The following is a 22,823-nucleotide window of genomic DNA, read 5'->3' as shown; positions in this document are numbered from 1 at the left end:
CACTAACTGGCAAAAATGCCAAAACCCAAAGACAATGTCCCATACCAGAAGAGCTTGAAGTCCACTTCTGCTTTTGAAAACTGGAGTATGTGTGTGATATTAAACCATGCAGGGCAGCCCTGGAATCTATTTATAAATGGTGAACTGCCACTCCTGGAAGATTCCAGCAAAGACAATTCATCAATTGTTAAATTGGCTGGAATTGTTGAAAGGGACAGAAAAAGATAAAGTGTAGCATGTGACTCTAAAATCATACCCTGCCTGGTCTTCAGTGGCAATCCAACTGTTTGTCTCAACTAGAGTAACTGAATCAATAGGATTTACATAAGCAATGTCTTAACAATTTCCCGTTGCTTCAATGGGCCCCCTATAGATGGAACTAACAATAGGATTTAAGCTAAATCACCCTCCTGCCATACTTCCACTTACCTCAGTTTTGGGTAAAGTAGATCAGTGCTACGCTGAATGGCCATTAGCTTTGGATACAGTAACCCGTCCACATTTGTGGCTTTGACTTTTGTAGATTTGATTCTTCACAGATTTGATTAATATGTTTTCCCTAAAAATCTCTAGGTCCTTCACCACAACTCTTCTGGGAACTGATGATACCGTCACACTAAAGGACCTAGAGATTCCTTAAGAAAACACTTCCCTAAACATTTGTAGGTACTCCTGCATGATTCTGTGGTGAACCTCTGGCAGATCTTGACTACAGAGATGTGCTAGAAAACCTAATAATTCCTAGAGAGGTGTTCCTTCAGGTAAAAACAAGTGTACTTTTATTTGTGGTTTTTCCACTTTCACTGAGGTCATGTACCCCATACCCTATAAAATGTGGGGGGCCCACTGTACATGAAGATAAGTATATTCTTCTCCCTCTTTTTTTATCCAATGAAAATTCTCATTTAGCTCTACCATGGTCAGTCAACTTCTCTACTTAAAGCACGATGATTTTGCACAACAACTCTGCTACACCAGGATGCATCAGATGAAAGATATGGCTGGACAGCTCACGAAGCAAACAACCAGCTCAGAGGAGTAGTAATAAAAGTACAAGTCAGGTCTGGATCAGTACAAAGAGACTCACAAGGTCATTACCACTGACAAAGAGCAGGCAAAGGGAGTTATCAGGAAAGAAGGTGAATTCAATAAACAGAAAAGCATCCGACCATTTCAAAATGCAAAGCAAGGGGAAGGCAAAATAGAAGTCTTGGAAATGTGCCAAAGTCAGAGAAGTTTGACAATAGGAAATATGATATGCTGAAAGTGGGGTTCACAGCAAAGACAGACATTGATTCCAGTGACTTTCCATCTAAAAGGTATGTGTTCTAAACTGATTATTACTAGGGTTTGGAATAACCCCACAAATACCAAACATCCAAAATGGCACTAGTGATAGCATAAAGAGTTTCTTCCCCTTCTCTTGCAGCTTTCCACAGCACCAAAACCATTTGGAGGACCCCCCCCCCCAGAGCAGCCATTAAGTGTATACTACACAAGGTGTGCAGGAAGGAGGGTTCCCCTACCGCTTCCACTAGTATAAGTGTGCCATTGGATACTGTCAAAACCTTTAAATGTCAAGGAACATCCAGTGTCTGCAAAGAGGCTGAATATGCTACAGCAACTGGAGCAGGCCTCTGCTCTTTAACAGAGAGGAGGGGAGTATTGTTATTATTAGCTTTGCTAATACACTGCCTTTTCACCAAAACTGGCTCAAATATTCATTCTGTAGATTGAATGTGTAGTCCCACATACAGAAATGCAATGGAACCACAATGGAAAAAAGAATATGATTTGTAATGTTTAAGAACAATCTGATACAAAAGTATATTACAGTATTGTTAAATGCTGTAATATTGGGACAATCACTGTTTTGGTTACTGAAATTGGATTTGGATTTTTGTTTCATGGGTATTTTACGATCTTATAGGCAGGAAGATATTTAACTTACAAAAATAAAATTTGAGTCTTGTATTATAATTCAACTGCTCTGACTTACAATCAGAATAACAGACAAGTGGAATAGAGGGAAGGGGAGAATCCACCAGTGAAATGCTTACTGAAGAATAAATTAATTATAGTCCAGTTTCTTAAAAGGACAGCTTGATTTGTGCTTAAGCTTGCTGGTGTTTTTAGTATGGCACATAGGAGTCAAATTCTTCTCATTCTCATCTATCCCTGATGACTTCTTAATATTCTCAGAGCCGACAGTACTGAAGCAGTATAGCTACTGTGTAGCTGATGCTTTTAAAAATGTTGCAGAAAATTCAAATAAATTTACTGATCTTTAGCATGTTCTTTGTTATAATATTAGGGGTTCAGCTAAAAGTAAACCAGAGACCACAGCTTAGGAACCACAGAAATATTATATGCATGTACTCAATTTGTTAGCTATATTTTTCTTTAGGTAAAAAAAGTGTGGGCAATTGGAGATGGCAAAGAGTTCAGTTTGGGGGCTTATCACATTACCTTTGCTCCTGGCATAGTTGTGGGATGTAACTTTAAGAAGGCAGATCTTCTCGCATTCATCCATTGCTGGGCAGCAGACAGCTAGTTTGCAACCCAGGCTTCTGCTGCAGCTTTTGAAGAATGGGAAAATCCCATTTATGAAAAGATGTGAAAAAAGCCCGGAGGAGCCCAGGTTGCAAACAGGCTGCCTGGTGACGGGTGAATGCAGTAAGATCCACCATTTTAAAGTTACATCTCACATCTATGCCAGGAGCAAAGATAATGTGATAATCTCCTTTGCTCCCCACACCCCATCTGGCAGGCTATTCTCCCTGAAAATCAATTGACAAGCAAGAGAAAACAAAAATGGAGGTTCATTTCTGATTTCTGGTTCAAACCAAATTTCTTTCCCTGGGGAAGAGTATTTCTGATAGTTAGCACAACTTCTGAAGACCTACAGGATTGACTTGGATCAGTTTTGGGAAATTTCTTCCTGCTTCCATTTTTCAGTGGTCAGGTGCCAATACTGAGGAGTTGAGGAGGAGTCTGCAGCTCCTTGGAGAAAGGACGTTATAAATTCAATAAATAAAACAAAACAAAATAAATTATGGGCTATAATTCTATCCCTGATTTAAGAGGAACAGTGTGTATTCCCGAAGAATTTAATGCTATGAAAGAGTCTACATCCAAGCAATGTCTCTTACTATATGATAAATAAAACCACTATCTGCTGAAGATAATTATAGCAATGGAAAAATGTATTACAATTGAATCTACATCAGATCCTTGAAGAGATTGTCCAGGATTTCTGAGCATACCATCAACCTCTTTTTTGGCATTTTACAGCTAAATATGCCTTAGTTTGTCTCGAGTCTTTGCTTCTCTGTATAAAACATACAGCTCACATTTTGCAGATATTTATTGACTTGAAAAACATTTATGCAAAGACTCATAAAAATATAGGTGAACCACACCCAGTCAAAACTGTGGGAACTGTAGTTGGCATGGACAACATGCTGATTTTCAAAGCAGTCAGCTGGTGACCAAATGGCCCAAGTGGCAGCCTGGGATGCAAACTCCTTAAAAGAAAATATTTTCACTTATTTAAAATATTGTTAGGGGAGCAACTGGCATAGTGTGTGTTCTTCTGCCAAACATAAATACTACTGAGATGTTATTAACAAGTGGAGCATTTAATAAACACTATATTTCCGTGGCATAATGTGCAATGGAGATTGTTTCAAGTGGCATCTGTGACAACTTATGCAAGCAAAGAACATATGATAGAACACTAACTCTCAACAGGTGTGATCTTAAGAACAAAAAAGTAGCACTATGCTTTAAAAGATACCTCAACTTCATATCCCACTTCTCCATTTCCATGTGCTCGGGCCCCCTTATTTCTAACCCAGACCTTTAGAGTTCACACTGAGGTTTGGAAGGTTTGAATTGGATTTTTATGATGTGTTTATCATTATTATGTGTTGATCTGTATATCAATGCTGAATGCTTTCCCACTTCTCAATGTAAAGAATGTAAAATGACTGTTGTTGTTTTTTTAATCACCTGCTGGTGCACTTCCATTCTTCCTTATCCCTTCTTCCCACATCCCATCATAGCTGGATGGACAGACAGACAGACAGACAGACAGATTTCAAATGAAATTCACAAAGGCCTCTCTGCCATACTTTTTAATAGTCAGAAGATTCTGATGTTTTTCATAGAATCATAGAGTTGGAAGAGATTTCAAAGGCCATCCAGTCCAACACAATCAAAGCACTCTCAATAGACAAACATCCAACTTCTGTCTGAAAACCTCCAAAGAAGGAGACTCCACCACACTCCAAGGCAGTGCATTCCACTGTCAAACAGCTCTTACTGTCAAGATGTTCTTCTTAATGTTTAGGTGGAATCTGATCAGGCTCATAAAATATACTACTATATCAGTTCAAGGCCCATTATAAAAACATATGAATTATTGGGTTGTCTCTGCAAGATTTGCCATTGCTTTCTCAGAATACAAGTACATCACTCTGGGTCTAAACAGTGACACCCTTTCAGTCTCAGAGGAATGTAATGGAAACCCCCTTATGAATAACTCTTGACAAGAAAACCTTATGGTAAGGTTGCCATAAGTTGATGGAACATAAGAACAAAGAAACTAATATCCAGAGACCAGTTCTAAAAGGACTTAGACCTTCTAACCATCTTTCTCATTCAAACAAGCTTCAAATAGCCTATTCTGAATTTAGACCATAATCATCAGCATATTCATTCAGCATATGGTAGTACATCAGAAATTAACTTTGTAGAGGAAACAGAAAAAGCTCACTTGGAGAACATATGGGGCACTTTTCATTTAACCATATACGTTATGGCGTAAGAGACGCTGGACAAAATAAGAGTTGTTATTTAACTCCAATTAGATGCCACAGATTTCAGAAACAGTGTAGTCCCCAAAATTGGAAACCACTGGAAACAAATCATAACATTTCCCCCCCACTCATGGTAGAAAATCCTGGAGGAGAGGCACATTGGCCACACATTTTAGACTGTTTGACTGAAATGGATCCAAAATTGGTTTTGTTGCGCATGATAGAATCAGATGATCCTCTAACCCCACATAAAAAGCCTCTCTTTTACTTCAAACATCCACAGTAACTTGGGCAAGCAAGTGGCTCTGATAAAGTATGGATGTTCAAAGTATAAGACATTATGATAGCACACAAGATGAATTAAAATGTAAAAGGTTAAAACATAGGGGAGCACTTCTTTTCTAGAAACATGGTTCTTATTATTTTCATATCATAATTTTCCATATGGGAAAACAGATCCTCCAATAGTGAAGATTTCTTTTCTTGTACTGATAAAAGACAGTTGAAGTTCTCCTGAAATATGTTTTTCCTTTTTCTTCTTTTCCGTTTCTTGTCATATTGTCAAAGGGTTCTTTTCTGAGTTTTACTCTACAATGAAAAGTGACAAATGATGTGTTATAGTTGCATTTCTTGTTTTGTTATTCCTATATTTATTTTATTTTTAAAAAAGTATTTATGCCCCTCCCATCTATTTCTTAGGGCCAGAAAAGACAGTGGCTGCCCAGATGGGGGTGAGTTCAAGATGCTCCAGCAGTGCAGCATTTGTACAGCGGGGCAGGAAAAGCCAGCTGCTCCTTTTTTGGCTGGCTTCAAGGCAGATTGGGGTCACAGTGTGTGTTTGCCATGGTCCAAATCCATTTTCAGAAGGGACTGATTCAATCCGCCCCTTCAAGACTGACTGTTTTCCCCCATTAGTCAGGTTTAGACTTGCTGTGACTCAAAGACTCTGCAGGGGTTGGGGGTCAAATTAAGCCACCCTAGGAGATTTGCTGTGTGCTCCCAAACCCTAATTTTGGCCCAAGAATAGCGCTTCCCACCTGTTTGTCTAGGGACTTGGGGAGCTTCCAACGGCCTTGGCATGTGATCCTGTCAAAGCCCTGGTTGATCTCCAGAATGGGGAAATGACTAAGGCATGGACGCGATAGCCCTTAAGCAGTCTTTTTTATGAAGTGGAGTTACATCAGCTTCCTGGTTTTCTAAGGAGCTGGAACCAATGCATACTAGTGAGAGACAAACTATAGCAATAGTGGCAGAAAACTCACAGTAAGTCCAACTGAAAACTGGCTAAAATCTACCTGAAGGCCTATGGCAGGTAATAAGTTTTTGTTGTTGTTGTTAACTACCCTCAACTCAAGTTCAACCCATGGCAATCCTCCTGATGAGACACCTCCAAGATGCCCTGTCTTCCACTGCTCTGCCCAACTCCTGCAAACTCATACTTGTCATCTCTTTAATAGAACTCATCCATCTTGCATGTGGCCTTCCACTCTTTCTACTTCTCTTTATCTTCCCTAGCATTATTGTTTTTGCCAATGATTCATGCCTTCCCATGATGTGCCCAAAGTACGACAACCTGAGTTTTGTCATCTTGCTTTCCAAGGAGATTTCTGGCTTGATGGATGGGGCTTAGAAGTACAGGTCTACAGTGCTTTAATTCTTTCTTCGAGGAACACTCGCAGAGGATGGTGCTGGAGTATTCCTGTACAACATCTTGGTCTTGACCTGTGAAGTTCCTCAGTGTTCTGTCTTATTTCCTATCCTTTTTAACATCTACATGAAGCTGTTGGTACAGGTTGTCCAGAGTTTTGGTACAGGTTGTCCAGAGGAGTCCCCAGTATGCTGATGATACTCAGCTCTATTACTTCTTTCCACCTAATTCCAAGGAAGCTGTTCCTGTGCTAAAACAATGCCTGACAGCTGTAATGGACTGGATAGGGACAAATAAATTGAAGCTTAATCCAGAAAGGGGTGGCAGAACCATGGCAGATGCACTGGAGGGGGGCTGTTCTTCTTAAGGATAGGCCCAATGGTGTTGGGCCTGTTTTTGCACTCCCTCCCAGACCAGATGGAGATAGATGCCATGGAGGGAGGACTCTGCTAGTATGTCAATATTAAATTTACAGTTAAAGCTAGTATGCCAACTGTGCCCATTCCTGTAGAAGTCAGATCTGGCCATGGTGGTACATGCTTAGGTTACATCCCACTTGGATTACTGCAGTATGCTCTATGTGGTGCTGCCTTTGAAATATGCTCTGAAACTTCAGTGGGCCCAAAGAACTGCATACTGGCTACAGAAAATACACAACTCCCTTGTTGCAGCAGCTCCATTGGTTGCCGGTCCATTTTCAGACACAATTCAAAGAGCTGATTTTTACCTATAAAGCTCTATATGGCTTGGGTCCAGGCCTTTACAAACTAATTAGGGTTGGGCTTTTAATGCTGTGCAGTGCTGCTTTTAAGCTTTGTGTATAATCTTTTAATAAATGTGAGTATTTTTAATGTTTAACGTTTTAACTTTATAAATGGTTTGTTTTTAAAATCTCATATGTAGCTTTTATTAATGTTCTTGTACAATTTTTATTTGTATTGTTTTAAATGTGTTGTTAGCTGCCTTGAGTCCCGCTACTGTGAGAAAGGTGGGATATAAATTAATAAAATCATAATCATCGATGTAGAGATGTAATGGCAGTATACAATAAAACCAATCTGACTAATGTAAAAGCACAAAAAAGCATTACTTTAAAATGCTAAAAACATATTGAACAATTTAACAAGAGAAAAGGGGAGACAAAAAGTGATTAAAATAGTTTTAAAAACATAAAACCATGAAAATGTGATGGTTTGTATAATGAGCATCAAAGGTCATTCATGAATAGCCGGATCTTAACTTCACCATATGTGTTCTGTTGAGCATTTCAAGAAAGTTTTTAAAAACTTTCATACTGTTTCTGTAGTAGCCACATGCCTTTCAAGATTTCACATAAGACGTTATCACACGGGAGGAATGTCTCTCAATTTCGAAAGAAAATAAAGTAGGGCCAATTCGGAAATGAAGGCAAGTACATGGATGGTTATTACACCACAGAAGAACACAGCACCCATCCCAAAGCCAAAGTAATGCAAATGCAAAAGAAATTATCATATGAATATGTACCCTTCATAGTCTAGAATTCTAATTAGCATCCCTGCACATGCGTAGTGGGAGCAGAATCGGATCGTGACCTTTTTACACTTCTGGCGGGGCTTGCTTCCAGTTCCTGTGGTTTTGCCTTGTTTCACGTTATTTGTTCATTCATTACCCTTTATTTCACGTTATTTAGGCAATTCACATTATTTGTTCATTCATTACCCCATATTTCACATTATTTATGCAATGCACAAATTCAAAATCAGTCCAAAGCAACCTTGTACTTGGTTTGAGCATTGGACTATGACTCTAGAAGGCAAGGACTGAATCCCACTGGGTGACCTGGTGCAAGTCACACTCTCTCAGCCTCCTCAGAAAAATGGCAATGGCAAACTCCATCTGAATTAACCTGTAAAGAAAGCCCTGTGACAGGGTTGTGAGAGTGAAAGAGAGAGCCCTGGGCAAGGATGAGTTTGCAAAGGAAAAGAGCCAGAAAGGGCTGAGAGGAGGAGGGAGAGGATGAGGCAGTGTGTGTTTGTCTCTGTGGGGAGGGCTGCTTCATCCCCAAAATAGCTCTAGAACTCCAAGAGGAACTTTGTGAGGCTGAGAGAAAAGCCCCCCACACCTGGAGGGAGGGAGGAAAAATGGACTTTGCTGCCAGTCTTTTAACTTTTTGGGGAGGCCAGAGCATTTCTCTCCCCTCTGGGCAGCATAATCCCCTTCACTTTGCCCACCCCTTTGCTCCCAGAGGGAGCAGCTAGGGAGCACAGGAGAGAAAATTGCAGCCAGCAAAGGAGCTTGGGAATTGTAGCCTGATTTGAAGGCAATCCAAGGGCGACTGAAACGTGTTCCATACCTGCCAAATTCGAATTGAACACAGTTTTGGAGTGGAACAGGATTTGTAAATTCTATATTTCCCCAAATTTACACCTCTCTCAGCTGACCGTGGATTGGGTTCGAATTGACTTAGCATTGCCTTTGATTACGTGTGATAACCTCTCGTGCAAAAACATGAAACCCCATGATTGCACCCGGGATCACACTGCACTGACCTTCCAATTTCCCCCATGTGATAACGTCCATAGGTAATTTATACAAAATCTTAACATCTCACTTACCCACACAATACTCTATCTCATAAAAGGAAGCATTCTAGGAATTTTAGCTATTGCCACTGTAGAGGCACATCTCCATTCTGCTGTATCATTACAACAATGATATGCTGTTGGAAGATTTTATAAGATTACAAGGGCAAGGCAATGTCATCAAAGAGGAACATCTTATTTGTTTAATATTAATGGCAGCCCCAATGTGAGCACAGACTACTTGAGAAGGCAATAGTAAGGGGAAGTGTTCCCTCTCCCTTAATTTGGATGGAAACAGATTCCTTATGCAGATTTAGCTATACGTTTTTGTTTGTTTGTTATAATGAAAAGCAAACAAACCAAAAAAGAATGGGGAAAGAATCACACAAGGATTCCAGGTGCAAAAACATGCCAACTAAACATAGTTATGTTCATGTTCCTGTTTTTCAGGTTCCAGGGAAATCTTAAATATATAATGAAAAGATGATCCCTTCATATTTACAAAAATGAAATAGCTCTGAGGTGGTCTCAATATCTAAACTGCTTTTCTGGTCTCAGAATTAGAAGCTGAAAGACAGAGTATATATGGATTCTGGAAATGTGAGGATACAGCAGATTTTTTATACCTCGTTTCCCAGTTTGAACAAAAGCTCATTTGATAGATAATGAACTGATTACATATATTTAGTTTTATTATTACTTCATCATTACTTTGACAGTGCTCCCTCTACTTATTGTTGTCACTTCTTTTTAGCTAGATTACCTCTACTATTAGCTGCTACCTAAGGGCAGTATCCAACATTTGCCTATTACAAACCAAACCAGCAGAATTTGACTAGTTTATCACACAGGTCCTGGAACGGGCTTGTTGCGTTACAAAAGGGGGTGTGATGGGAATGGGAGGCAGCATAAAATGCTGATTACTGCACAGGAGAATGCTGCCACCACTGCCGGAAGTTCCCATCGCGTTCTGGATGGGTTCCCCAGGAGGCGAATTTTAGGAACGCTTTAGAAGTGTTCCTGAAAATCGCCCCCTCTGGGACACATCCAGAACACAATGGGAACTTCCGGCAGTGGTGGCAGCAGTAAATAGCTTTCTATGCTGCCTCCCACAATACAAAGTGGACACTTCCTTTGGAATAAGCTGTGATCATGGCACAAAACCCTTAACATAAGCCATCCCAAATTGAGTGGTGATTGATTAGATTCCATGAATAGGATTGTCATTTAGGCGGCCCATGCCCTCTCTTCCCACAAGACAGTCATAGAACACCACCCAAATTGATGCTGAATATGCGGGTAGTGCTATCAATATGGCCAGCTACAGTGGCCCCTTCATACTTGCTGGATTTTGGTTCCAGGATCTCTCGTGGATACCAAAATCCATGGATGCTCAAGTATCATTAAATACAATGGTGCTATAAAATGGTGTGTCTTATACAAAATGAAAAAAAAAATCAAGGCTTGCTTTTTGGAATTTAGTTTTAAAAAATATATTTTCAAACGCTGGTTGAATCCATGGATATGGAATCTGTGGATATGGAGAGCCGAATGTAATTCCAAGGCCATGCAAATGGTCTCAGATGAGCAGACTTGGGGGGAAGGACGTTCTTTAAAACTTCTATTTCCAAAATCCTAACCTTGTCAGGCTAAATTTAAATGAACAAGCTAAAGTTGCATAGTGGGTATTTAAAATGTAAAGGAAGTCTCCTAAGACAAGCAGAAACATTTGGGAGGAGAAGAATAGACAAGTCTCCTTTTAGAGAAGGATGAGTAAACTAATGAATGCCACATTTACAAATGACACATAAGCAGAAGTGAGGAAAGATAGTGATTAAAACAGCATTTTGCTTTTCCTTTATGTACTCCTGAGAACTTAAAGGTAGCTTCAAGGCTCTCATCTGGTATTTCATCATGGAAATATAAAATGTTTTCTTTTTCATTTAACTAAAATGACCCACTTCTAAAATTTCCCATAATTTCAAATGACAACATTCTTCAAGGAAACATCTCTTAATTAATAACAGGAATTGTTAAACAACTTAACACTTGTGCATATTAATAAAAACAAATTGAAAAGACAGCAGCTGCCCACAGGAAACACTGGGACAATGCTGTCTGATCACAGCACATGTGTGAGGTAATTTTTTCTCAAAACAAGGAACAGAAGGGAGAATCAGTTGATGTTTTTCTTTTCTTCAAATGAAGAATAGTAGTTAACAGAAGGCAATACTTAGAAGCCAGTATATAAATATTTTAAACAATCACTCATTTACAGTATTTGTCTAAAAATTATTACACATCCACTAAAAGAATATGTACATACATATCTGTTGTTTTTGTGAGCCATCAAGTAATTTCCGACTTATGGGTACCCCAAGACAAAGCTATCACAGGGTTTTCTTGGCAAGATTTGTTCTGAGTAGGGTTTGTCTTTTCTTTCCTCTGACACTGAGAAAGTGGGTTTACATGGCTGAGCAGGGATTTGAACCCTGATCGCCAGAGTCATAGTCCAATGCGGAAACCAGTACACCATGCTGGCTCTTGTGTACATACATACAAAAGTCAAATTAATGAAGCCCTTGTATAGGACTTTTTCACACGAGAGACAAGCATCATTAAAAAGTGATTAAATCGTAGTAATAGTGCAATCTGGGGGGGGGGGGGAGAGATTAACATGTACCCATGCACTTCTTCAGTTCGTGTCCCATGTGTAAACTGTAACGGCTGCATCATTGGGTAATAATGGGAACTCCTGTTATTTCACTCCTCCATGTGAAAGAGCCCAGTGCCTATAGCAAAATATTGCAATATATTTCAGATAAGTAGCAAAAATACTTTTAGTAGCCTTAGCAAATAAAACTGTTTTATGTGTGACATATACACCACTATCTGACATTTTTTCATTTAAGAGCTCTCACCCTATAAATATGCCAAAATCTGTCCAAGGCATTGCATCCTAGAGTTTTGATCTAACTGGCAGTAAAGCAAATAGTGTGAAATGTCTTCTTCCTTTCCCACACCACAAATGGGTAACGTTAAATATTTTGGGACATTTTTGTATCTGCCATCAAAAATGAGGTTGGCAGAGTTTGGAAATGCAGTTCTGTAAATGAAGTTCTCAAAGTGGCAAAGGTAGGTGTTTGTAAAGTACTGAGCTCTTACATTCTTTGTTTTCGTCAAATGATGCCAATGGGAAAAACTGGAAGATTTAATTAAAACTAAATTCTCATCATTATCCATGTTGTAAATCTAATTCCTCAGCTTGTTTTCAGCTTTAGGTATAATAAAAAGGTCTGTCAAAATACAGTCATCCCTCCACATTTGTAGGCTAAGCATTCATAGATTTTATTATTTGTGGATTATTGCATGTACCCATCACCAATATATGTGTGTGTGTGTGTGTTCTCTGTAGGCATCTGTAAGTCCTGCAGCATGATTATATGGTTAACTTTTGCTGGATGTTTACCATAAAGTCACATTGGAGGACCTACTGATGTCTATAGAATTGTTCTCTCAGGTTAAAAAAAATAGTGGACCTGTTTTTGCTGTTTTTTTCAGTTTGGAGGGGCTGTGGCCCTAAAGCCCATGAAAGTTGAGGTCCAACTCTATTTTAAACAAATCCAGTAAATAAGTACAGTCAGCCCTCTGTATCTATGGATTACATACATACAGACTGAACCATCCCCATCTTGAAAAGGCTTGAAAGGAACAAATGCACATCCTCAAATGTAATTGATTCACTATATAAACACACTGCAAAATGAGGGACTACTGAGATAACAGGTATCTCTTTTTTTTTTGGAACACTGGAAGATGCAGCACCCCTCCACACTAGACAGCCTGAGGAACAAAAACAGGCCTTAAACACAACATAAAAGTTCAAAATAAAATTCCACTTAACCCTGGGTTGTAAGTAGTATTTCCTTTTGTTAGCTTTCCTGAAAGGGTTTCTCCATCCCTCTGTAGACTCCAATGCCCCCACTGCTTCAGAGGGTCCCCTTAGGGAGGCATAAGAGGCTGCAGCTGAAATTGCCTCTTTCCCCATTCTGTCACTGGAAATGATGTGATGTGTCAAATGTCTTCCATGGACATACGGAGCCCTTCTGTCTCTGGAAGGAAAATTCTTTATACTACTACCCAATGTGTTTTAAAATGACACTATACATAAAGATTCCTATGACATCTGTTGTTCACTATTAGCCCACTATGGAAAGTGCTCCTTTCTGTTTGTCTTTAAGAATTTGAAGAGCTGCTCTCCACATAATGAAGTATCCCCAAAGACTGGGCTCAATAACATTTCATACAAATGCTAAGCTTTAATACTAATTTTCCATACATCCGTTGCTAAATGTAGAACTGCTAAATTAATTCTCTCTATCCATACAAGAGAAGTCTTTCAGGAAGGCCTCTCAGATCACTGTTTCTCAGCCAGGGAAGTCTATTACATATACCAAAGCCAAGATGTTTGTTATTGAACTGCATGTAATTGACATGCAATCCATGTTGCTCCCTTTACAAGATGAACAAGGTCAAAGTCTCCTCTTGGTGTTACAGATTGGTTAGGGGACAAAAACAAGTTTTGTTAGAAATCATCAAGCCACATTTTCTTCAAGACTTGTAATAAAGACTTATAATGTCCAAGGTATGGCTCTCTCATTACATAGTTCTTTTTGAAAGTATAAGCAACTTTAAACGGCATCCAAATGGCTTTTCCATTCATTCATTCATTTTTTATTTTATTTTATTTTTTTATTTTTATTTTATTTTATGTAGCCATAGTTTATAGGTGACCAAGTGGTTCTTCTGGCTTGGATGGTGAGTTTCTACATTATTCTCAGATGCTCACATGAACATGTTCTCCATGCATTTAAGAACAGTTACTTCACCAATATAATGCTTCAGTCTGTAGATGATAATACAGATAGAGCATTTCATGATTTCATGGAATATGTGACCTAGTCACTGGTGTGTCATAGACAGTAAAATCCCTAGCCTGGCCATCAGATATTGTACTTAAAAAGAAAACAAAAAAGCTATTTGGGCAATTTCTGATTGCGTTGGAAGGGTTTATCAAGATCAGCTGTCTTTACCAGTAAATCAGGAGATTATAGTTATAAAATGTACCAGCAGTTTAAAAAAACTGAGGCAAACCAACTTGCTGATTACTAATCTCCAGACTAAAATATTCTGCCCCACTCGCCTTCCTTTTTTCTTTCATGAGCCTAACTTCAGACTTAAAGAAAACTCTCTCCATTAGTCACAGGTTGTCCTTTCTAGGGATCAATTCTACCTTTGGTGAAAACACTGAAGAGTCCGTTTAGGTGAAATATTTTTCTCATTTTCAGCAGTCCTGAAGTCTTGGTGCAATTTTTCAAACTGTAATTTTGGGCACGAAACCAAAACAATCACAACTTCAAACATGCGAATATCTCTTTTTCTGAGCACCTATACAAGCTAGAAAAGACAAAGTGCATTCTAACATTTCTCTAACACTGGAGCAGAACGTTTATAAAAGAATGTAAATGTACCATCTAAAAAGGTTAAAAAAACCTACCATAAAATGGTGATATATTACCTGTAACAGCTAAATATGCTTATAAAGACTTTAAAACATCTTGCTCTGCCAACATCCTAAATCATTTCCCATTAAAAACCAAAATATAAGTGAGTGAGAGAGAGAGTGTGTGTGTATTAAAAAGGAGAACAGGTAACCCACAAGAAGTTTAAGTGGGCCAATATGGAGAAAAGGCAGAATTGTTATTCTTAAAAAACATCACCAGCTATAGCAAATGTTACCCTTTCCAATATGCTTTAGGCACTTGATAGTAACATTTTAAGGAAAGCAAGATGGTATCTGAGTTCAAATATGCCTTTGTGCTTAAGCCAACTTTCAAAAGGTAGCACAACACTATGACTGCAAATTGTTCTACAGAAAACAAAGACAAGCAACACTGATTTGCATATAATTTGTACTTGTTGGCTTAGAAAAAATGTAAACATTTGGAAAGCTGCACAGTAGGGGGGGAAAGAAACATAGGCTTGAAATACATAGGCAAAAAGCATCAGCTTCAGGAAGATCCAGGGCTGTAGGGTGCAGATGATACATGCCCCTGGATTGCCTGGAAGCCACACTGGGGCTGCCTAAGGTAGCCCAAACCCAGCCACAAAAGGAACAGAACAAACCCACTCCTTGCTGGTGGTAAATTTGGGACCGTGGCAGTAGCCAGCCTTGGGACTGTTGCATCCAGTCACCACAGTCCTGCGCCACTCAGGGCTTGATCAGAGCTAGAATGGCCAGATGCTGCTCCAAGCTGCCAGTCTGTTTGACTCCATTAATGTGCTTATGTTATGCGTTTAACACTGCAAATCTCTAGTCCTCTAGGGCGGGTTACAGACAGGCAGGGGAAGATGTCTTGAAGGTGTATTCTGCTGAATACGGAGCCTCCTGACTGCCCACCCCGGGGGCGTGGCTAAGGTGGATGGGGCTTCCACATGGGGGGCAGTGAAGACGCCTCACCTGGGGCCGTTTCTGACTCATAGCTTCCATACCGCCACCTCGCAGGACGCTGAAAAGAGAGAGGCAGTTTCCGCACGGGCGGCCAAAAACGCGGCCTTTTTTATTGTGCCGGCTGGCAGATGCGCAGCTGCGCAGCTGCGGCAGTCAGCACCGGCGGCAGAAAGCATATGTGCACATTTAAAGTGCCCAGGCCCCTTTAAACTGTTCCCCCCGCCCTACCCAAGAACAATGGTGGTCTCCTGCCAGCTGGTGATCAGCTGGTGTTGGCATCCTTGTCCCCTTGCACGTTCCTAGTGTCACCAGCATCATGGATGCCTCCTCTCCTTTGGTCCCCGTGCTCTTGCTGAATCTGCAATGCACAGCCACAGCTGTCGCCGCTGCCACCGCTGTCCCCCTGCCATCCCCCATCACCTCCTTTGTACATATGTAAATATTTAAAGTTTTAGCGTTTTTTAATTGTTAGGTGAAAATGGCGCAGGAATGTGTGTAGGGGTTCACTTTAAATTCCAAGCTTTCCACAATTCTAGCAGCGCATGCGTACATGTTGCTCTAGGATGAGGGTTACGAGCATTAAAATAGAGTGCAGCTGTGCTGCAGCTTCCACATCTGCATGGCATCTGACACTCTAATTAGAGCCTCGGTGCAAACTGCGCATGTTCCAGGACCCCGACTCATTATGCGACGCAGCAGGCACGGAGCTTTTAAATGGGAAACTTAAATTAGCGGCGTAACAATTCTGGCATACTGGTGCAGCAGCTTATAGACGGAGATGCGCAGTTGCGCAGTATATAGAAAAGAAGCGGGGAAAAGCGGCACCTTTTTAATGCTGCTTCTTCCCGCTTGGGGCGTGCGGGCGGCGTGTTCATGACAGCATTCAGGTAAGGGCCGTCTGAAGGCTACACCTTCATGACGTCATGAACACACCCCTTTTTGCCCGTCTGTAACCCGCCTTAGTTTTATTTACCTGAAACATATAGACACTTTCCCACCTAGTAATCACCAAAGCAGCTTCTGTTAGTAATAAAGATGCTTTGATTGAGAGTTCCTGCATGGCAGGGGGCTGGACTGAATGGCCCTTGTGGTCTCTTCCAACTCTACGATTCTATGATTAGAAAATGTAGAATAAAACAATCACCCCTTTAAAAAGGTTTCACTTTTTACCCAAATGGAAGAAATGAACAAAGCACAGGTTTCTAGGTGTTGTTGGACTGAAATGTGAGTGGCTCTAGGCAGTGTAGCCAATGAGGAAGAAGTATGGGAGATGTAGTTCAATAGCATCTTGAGCCCTGCCCACATTGGTAATTAACCTACAGAGCTTTTAAAAGTTCTCAACACATCAATAAAGAAGTATGTATTTCTGATTGAAAAGCTTCACAGCCATACCATGTTGTACATCAAGGCCTAGAGAAGAGCTTGACTGATTCATCATATGTTGGTACCACTCTAATTTTATGAATCACCACAGTAATCAGCAAGAGCTGTTATGGAAATATATAAATGTTACCATTCACACAATCCAAAGCATAACAAATACAGTTTCTTACACTGCCTGATGCATCACATACAGTGTATAATAAAATTTATAGGCATCTGGTCAAGGTTGTAATAAACCAAGAATCCACTGTCTGTAATGGGTCATGGCTTTGTAAGCTTTTTAAAACGTATACATATATAGCTTAGGGAAATGATGGTAACCAATTGCTTCATATTTGCCTTTCATAGTGGCCTGTCTGCTGTAATTAGGTCCAAATGTGTCTTTATCTGACTTTTCTAGTCCTCAGAGCCAAAACTTAATACTAGCATGAGGCACAGTCTTCCTATGACCTTTCTGTCTGCTGTTGATTCATGTTGAGTTGTAAACAACTGCAACTAATTGTACACACATATGCATTTGTTCTTTCCTGCTTGTCCTCTTCAATCCTGCTTTCTCTGTGTTCAACTCCCGTTTCTTTCAACCAACATGGACACCAAGTTGCAAATTTATTTCTTTTCTAAGTAATGTCCCACATCACTAGAATGTCACCCTTTTCCTCTTGGTGTCTATAAGTCAGACACCAAAGCAACAACAGTGAGGGGCCAAGGAAAGGCTCTAGACTATAGCAATCATACCCGTCTACTTTCCATTGCTCCATTCTGTCCCCTGGTCATACTGGAATATGATCTGGTTCTCAAATCTTCACTTTTGACAATTTATGCACATTTGATATGCTCTTCATGCCAAGTTAGCATATCTGATTTGTACAATTTCCAGCACATTTTTCAACCCTTTCTCCTGCCAAATTCCACATGCTCAAAGAATGGGTAACTGAAAGTATTCTTAACAAATACATCTCTCACTATTGGAAGATGGACTTCTAGGATCCATCCTAGGTCTTTTCTCTGAGAATGCAAAAGAAAGACACACTACAAGAGGTGCATTAAACTTGGCAGGCTAAGCTATTGCATACAATTTAAAAGCATACTGTAACAAAACATCTTTTGTTTGAGACTATACTCAACTATAAATTGGCCTCAAGTATAACTCAAGGGCAGGTTTTGCATCCAAAATTATGGATTTTGGTATGACCCATGGATAGGTTGAGGGCAAAACTTAGGAGCATGTAACAAAGGATCTAAAGCAGTGGTTCTCAACCTTCCTAATGCCACAACCCTTTAAGACAGTTTCTCATGTTGTGATGACCTCCAACCATAAAATTATTTGCGTTTTCTGATGGAAATAGTGTTTTCTGATGGTCTTAGGCGACCCCTGTGAAAGGGTCATTCGACCCCCAAACGGGTTGCGACCCACTGGTTGAGAACCACTGATCTAAAGAATCAAGCACAGGAAAAAAATGCCAAAGAACTTACAAAAATCCAGCAGGCACAAGTGTTTGTGCTCACACTGAAGGCTGGATGGAAGAGAGAGTAGAAGGGAGACAGTGGTTCCAGGACAAATTACATTCTTGCCTTTCACGAGGGTATGATTCCTTTTTAAAATAAGAGTTAAAGCAGAGTATTTATATTGATCCGTGGATAAAGTGACTCAGGTTTCTTTGGATTGATTTTATGAGTAAAATTTCTAGATTTATACATAGTATACTACAAAATATACTACAAAGGTCACACCATCTTAAAAGAAGCATTTCCTTCTGTGGAATAATGAATATGGCAGGAAGATCATAGTCTGGCTTTATGATGATTTTTATATACAGTCCTACTTCCGTTTTGGAAATCACGTCACTCGCTTATGCATGAGGGACAAATGGAGGGGGAAATAATGGGGCATGTGCCCAAGGTGCACATGCACTCCTGCGGACATATGCCTATATTCCCAGCGATTGGGCAGCATAAATAAATAAATAAATAAATCCTATTATTATTATTATTATTATTATTATTATTACTATTATTATTATTTTCAAGCCAATGGAGCTTGAATATATGCGAAACTCAGTTTCGCGAGGGGGTCCAGAATGGATCCCCTTGTGAAAAAGCAGAGGCGACTGTATAGATGTTTTTTAAAAAAAAAACCAAAAAACTTGTCCATTAAATTAGGGCTTTATGTTTAGCTAAACAGTTTTAAATTGATTAATGAATACATACTGCAGCTCTAATTACTAGAGAGTCTCTCAGTTGTTTATGATTAGAATAGTTATCTTTTAGGATATTAAATTAAATATGTATTTTATAATAATAATAATAATAATAATAATAATAATAATAATAATAATTTATATACCGCTTTTCCAAAACTGATCAAAGCAGTGCACCACAAAATATGTATTTTAAAACTTGGTTGAGTAAATGTATGTGAACATCAGTAGACTTATTCAGAAAATTGCTTTCTCGTGCCTTATTTACAAAGTCAGTACTCCTCATGGCTCCTCCTTAACTGAATTCTCACTGTCAAAATAAATTACTTTGATTGCCTTTTACAAACATAGAGATATATTAATAGATGAGTACAGATAGTGTCTTATATATAAACCACTGGTCGTTTTTACATGTCCCAAATTTGTCCACTTGTCAAGAAAATGGACAGTAATGATGGAACAGATTCTCCTTCCCCTGCATAGTAGCCAAAACTGTTTTAGAGGATTGGGGACCCAAGAAAAGATTTGGGAATAGTGTGGGCAAGCAGAAGAGAAAATCCTGTCATACAAATGGAAATCCAGTGGTCTAATGTTAGGTGGACCCCATTGTCACAAACCACTATCAAGGAATTAATTTGGTTCTAATTGTGATTACTACACTATATAACAAGCAAGAACAAAACAAAAATATAGGCATAGCCTATTGTTTTAATTTCAATATAAATAATTATTAATAAATATCAATAACATGGCCATTCAGAATCAAGTGATCTTGCAGAAGCAACCATTAATCTATAGGATAAATTTGCTGATGCGTCCTGTAGAGTACAGTTTTCATGATGCAGAAATGTTTATTTAAATTTTGCGGCTTTGATTTTTGTGGCTTTGACTTTTGCAGATTTGATTATTTATTAATTTGATTAATATGTTCTCTCTGGGAATCTCTGGTTCTTCCAATATGACTATATGGCCAACATCAGCCAGAAGTCATGCTGGAGGACCTAGATATTCCTAGGAGTTTATTGCATGCAATTTTCACGCCAACCTGGGCATGGGATGAGACTGGGCTGGAACGGGTTAAAACTGATTTTATCACAATCAGAATTGCTGCTGTGCTGCTAACCAACCATCACCCATCCTCCAGCAGTGCTCTGGCAGCCGATTTTGGTTCTGTGGTATCAAAGCTTCTGTGGTATCAAAATTGGCCGCCAGAGCACTGCTGGAGGACGGGTGATAGTTGGGGAGCAGCACAGCAGCAATTTTGCATGCAATAAAATCAGTTTTCGTCCCGTGCCTGTGTCGGCATGAAAATTACATGTGATAAATTCTCTAGAGAGAGCACTTCTCTAGGCATTTGTAGGCCCTCCAGCTCAATTCTATGGTCAACTTTTAGCGGATGTTGACCATAGAGTTGTGCTGGAGGACATAGACATTCATAGAGAAGGGTTCTCTTTGATTAAAAAAAAAGTGTTTTTTGTTTGTTTGTTTGTTTTTGGATATTTGTGGTTTTTCCACTTTCATAGGGTCCTAATCCCAGTGAATGTGGAGGGCCCGCTGTATTTATACCCTGGTCTTCAGTCAAAAGGTTCCCAAGGGCAGCTTACAAATCATTAATTTGACAGGCTTACAGTCTAAATATTTAGATAACAGAATAGGTAGCCATTATATATAACAATGCTATGCTTGTCTGTGATTGTATTTCAGTGTTATTCAGTATTACCTCCATTTCAAATGCCATCATTCTGGCCTCTGAAGGAAAGAAGAGCACAGCTCCATCATGCCTTGTCCCAACACCTAGTGAGAGGCCCTCCCTCCATCCCAACTACCACTGCTATGGCCTCAGAGGGAGAAAAGAGCAGCCCACTTCCACTGGTCCTAATCTCTTCCCCCACCGCCAGTACAGTACAGTGTGTACTGTCTTTTTAGATTGTAAGCCTTGAGGGAAGGGAACTGTCAAATTAATTATTTGCAAGCTGCCCTGGGAACTTTTTTGGATGAAAGATAGGGTATAAATACTATAGACAAAAAAATAAATAAATGCAGTTCACACATTTTTGCCATAAAACGTCAATGAGAGCAAGAGTCCATTTGTGAAACTTTTTTTCAATTCATTACAAATCTGTTTTCTGACATTCAACAGAGCATAGTGTAATGAGGAATGGTACTCAAAACCATATTGCTGACATACCTGGACATAATTAACATTCACTGAAGCAGTGAAGTGAGATGGACAACAGTCACAACAGAAGTAGCAATAAGTTAAAACTCCTTGATGCTGCCTCTGTATACACCGTTGTTCTAGCATTAAGGGAATAGAAGATTTCTTTCAGATGTGTGTGAAGCTTGTGAATGTTGTTGCCTGAACACTTTGGACATTTCAAGGCCACATTATGAAGCAATGGATTTCATATGACTGGTACTGTCATTTCTACATAGAATTAAAATCTGAAGCCATAGCATGCAGTCTGCAATGTGTTACAGTATCTTAATTTAAAGAGACAATTGTATATTCATTTCTAAACTGAGAAGCATAGAAAATTTAAGACAAACATTCTGATTGCAAGAATATTCCTCCCCCCCCCCCCAAAAAAAGCCCCTTCATTCTAGATTTTCTTCCCCAGGCCCCATCCCTTTTGGAAACCTGACTATGGAATATCAAATAAATGTGCTCTGTTTAAGGAATGACATGGGATGAAATCTATAAGCCACCAAGGGAACATATTGCATAATAGTAACAAACAGAGGGCAACATTTTCTTCTGAGATCCATGTGGCAGATCAGGATTTGAATACTTAGTGTTCCCTACAGATGGGGAACTCCCAAGGGGAATGGAATATCTGAGTCAGGATCAGTCATGAATGTTTCAAAAACTTGTTTTCAGCGCTCTCCCTCCCCCGGCTTTTATGGAGAAAGATAGCTCTCTGGTTACTGCTGTCCTTGCTAACTGAAAAGCTCTCCTCCAAGGAATAGCTATTCAAAAAGTGTCAAATTAGAAATATTCTCATTTGAAAATAGTTCTTAATGGTTGATCGCATTAAGCAGAGCTAACATATTAGAGAGGCAGTATTGTGTAGTGGTTTGAGCACTGGACTAGGACACCGGGGGATCGAGGTGCAAATCACCACTCAGCCATGGAAACCCAATGGGTAACTTCGGGCAAGTCATATTCTCTCAGCCTAAGTGGAAGGCAAAAGCAAAAGGAAAACCACCTCTGAAGAAGTCTTTCCAAGAAAACCACATGATAGGGTTGCCTTAAGGTTTCCATAGGTTGGAAATGTCACACATCATCATCGTTGTCTTATTAGAATTCTACAAGGACTGATGTGGGATTATTAAATATCCTAAATAATGCTAGTATTTATCAATGAATTTTCTTATTAATTTAAAATATTTATAGCCTAACTTTCTGCTTCAGTAGCAGTAGTTGTATGCACAGTACTTAAGACAATAGCTGATCTGTTACTCTGTTTGGATAAAGCAACCCATATTTAAAATCCTTATTCAGTCTGTGGAATGCATTTAAGGGTCACCATCTCTCAATCTAACCTCCTTGGCAGAGTAGCAGCTCTGAAATAATACTCCAGCATCTATGCTCTCTACAGGGAGGATGGTATATAAATGTCACATAAACAGTAGAAGTGGACTAATAATAATAATAATAATAATAATAATAATAATAATAATAATAATAATAAT

The 22,823-nt window shown here is 39.4% G+C and overlaps 1 protein-coding gene across 19 annotated transcripts in view; it reads right to left on the bottom strand.

Annotated features, from left to right (window-relative positions):
• Positions 1-22,823, bottom strand: part of LOC121921570 (collagen alpha-1(XXIII) chain-like) — a 445,373-nt gene that overhangs the window by 322,119 nt on the left and 100,431 nt on the right. The window lies entirely within an intron of this gene.

This window comes from Sceloporus undulatus, chromosome 2, assembly GCF_019175285.1.
Source record: "Sceloporus undulatus isolate JIND9_A2432 ecotype Alabama chromosome 2, SceUnd_v1.1, whole genome shotgun sequence".
Lineage (NCBI taxonomy): Eukaryota > Metazoa > Chordata > Lepidosauria > Squamata > Phrynosomatidae > Sceloporus > Sceloporus undulatus.
Note: the sequence above shows the minus strand (reverse complement) of the source record. Positions and strands in the feature narration are given on the sequence as shown.